The following is a 2500-nucleotide window of genomic DNA, read 5'->3' on the forward strand; positions in this document are numbered from 1 at the left end:
GAGGGAGAGAGGAAGAGAGAGGCAAGGGGGGGAGGGGGGTTACGTAACTTGGTGGGTAGGGAGGAAGGGACGGAGATGAGTGGACGCGTAGGGAACCAGGGAAGGGGATGCTGGGTAGGTGGGGACATGCATTTATACATGTAGATATACGTATGCACACACACACGCACACACACGCACACACACACACACACAAACACACACAGATACACACACACACACACACACACACACAAACACACACACACACACACACACACACACACACACACACACACACACACATATATATATATATATGTATAAATGAAGATTAAATATATATATACACACAATTTATTTATTTATCTATTTACGGGAGAAACCGTCGCCATTTGCATTGAAATTTAGAGATCGAAGCAGACGTCGGACAAGCTACAAAATGCAAATGAAAAAATTCCCAGCTTAATATATATGAAAATACATTCCATCGGAATAATGTATTCAGAATATTAAACTTTTTTTTGTTGTTGTCGTTGTCACCTGCGAGGCAAAATTTTATACGCAAATCTCTTGAATTCAATAATAATAATAGTGATAATAATAATAATGATAATAATAATAATGATGATAATAATAATCATGATAACAATAATAATAATGATAATGATAATAATGATATTAGAAAAAATAATAATGATAATAATAATATTAGAAATAATAATAATGATAATAATGAAAATAATAATAACAACAATAATGTTAATAATAATAATAATAATAATAATAATGATAATAATAATAAAATGCGAATGATAATAATAATAATAATAATAATAATAGTGATAATAATAGTGATAATAATAACAATAATAATAATAATAATAAAGATAATAATAATGATAAAGATTATGATGAGGATGATAATAATAAGAGTAAGAATGATAAGGAGAACAACAATAATACCGATGATAATAATAAGAACAATAATAGCAATGATAAGGATGATAATAACAATAACAATAATGATAACAATAATAATTATAATCAAACAGATGATAATAGTAATGAGAATAGTGATAATCATGATAATGATAATGATAAAACAAGAATAATAACGATAATATAATAATAATGACAATGATAATAACGATAATGATGATAATAATAACACGAACAACAATGATAGTAATAACACTTATAACCGACCAGATAAGGATAATAATGATAATGATAATGATCAATGATAATGATAATGATAATAATAATGACAAGAATGTGAAACAATACGGAGATGTAGTTATAATCTAGGATAGCACAGTTACCAAGTAGCACCATAATTAGCTATTAACTTGATAATAAGGTAATTAAGGGGAATGTGAATCGGTAATTAAAGCGTCGTGGTAATTAGCAATAGCACATTTAAGTTAATGTTTTTTTGATAGTTATATCGTAATTATTATATGCATAGAGCGAATAGCATAATCAGAACTGTTATTGAAGTCGTATATTCATGTTATATATACGCAAACTTCGCTATTACGTAATTACAAAGATAACATCATGTGCGCAAGTTTTTTTTTTTTTTTTATATAGAACTATATATATATTTTTTGTCATAGAACTATTCAGTTTGAGCTACTGTATCAGCAAGATCAATTAACATGTTTTTTTTCGGATCCAGAGTAATGGTTTACCTCAAAGGTGTGCGTGTTCACCGAGTTACATGTATATTCGGGCTGTTTTCGAGATGCTGTGTGGTGATACGGCGTAAGAGCTTTGTCGACTATGTATGTGTTTGCGCGATTCTGGGAGGGATGGAGGGGGGGGGGAGAGGTGGGGGGGAGGTGGGGAGAAAGGGAGGGAGGGAGGTGGGGAGAAAGGGAGGGAGGGAGGTGGGGGGGAGGTGGGGAGGGAGGGAGGTGGGGGGAGGTGGGGAGAAAGGGAGGGAGGGAGGTGGGGGAGGTGGGGAGGCAGGTGGGGGGGGGGAGGAAGGGAGGGAGGAAGGTAGAAAGAAGGAGAGGAAGGGAGGGAGGAAGAGAGACGGGAGAACGGAGGGAGAGGAAGTAAGAACGAGGGGGAGGAAGGGAAATAGAGAGAGAAAGCGAGAAAGAGATAGATAGACAGATAGACAGACAGACAGATAGACAGAGAAATAGCGTGTTAGGAAAGAGAGAGAGAAAGGGGAGCTAGAATCGGGGAAATTGAAACTGCAGACAGACAGGCAGACAGGAAGTCAAATAGCCAAAGAGGCAAAACCACTTAAACCTTAGGAAAGTTGGCCACCTCCCTCACCCCCTCCCCCTCCCCCCACCCCCCCTTCCCTCGAGGGCATTCACGTAAACTGGTTCACTCACTCACTCACTGGTTCACTGGTTCACTGGTTCACTGGGCCGATTATACAGGCCCCCCATGCAAGGGCGGGAGAGTGGAAGGAGTGCATGACCCACATAGACGAAGGCCTTCATTTGTCAGGTTGTCTGCATAGTGCAAAAGAAAGTCACGCCGGAAGGAGCCAGTT

General features: G+C 37.2%; 1 protein-coding gene across 1 annotated transcript in view; it reads right to left on the reverse strand.

Annotated features, from left to right (window-relative positions):
* The window catches only part of LOC125043692, a gene marked incomplete in the record, with an annotated part of 145626 nt that overhangs the window by 43678 nt on the left and 99448 nt on the right, over positions 1 to 2500 (reverse strand).

The sequence above is a fragment of the Penaeus chinensis genome, chromosome 34 (assembly GCF_019202785.1).
Source record: "Penaeus chinensis breed Huanghai No. 1 chromosome 34, ASM1920278v2, whole genome shotgun sequence".
Taxonomy (NCBI): Eukaryota; Metazoa; Arthropoda; class Malacostraca; order Decapoda; family Penaeidae; genus Penaeus; species Penaeus chinensis.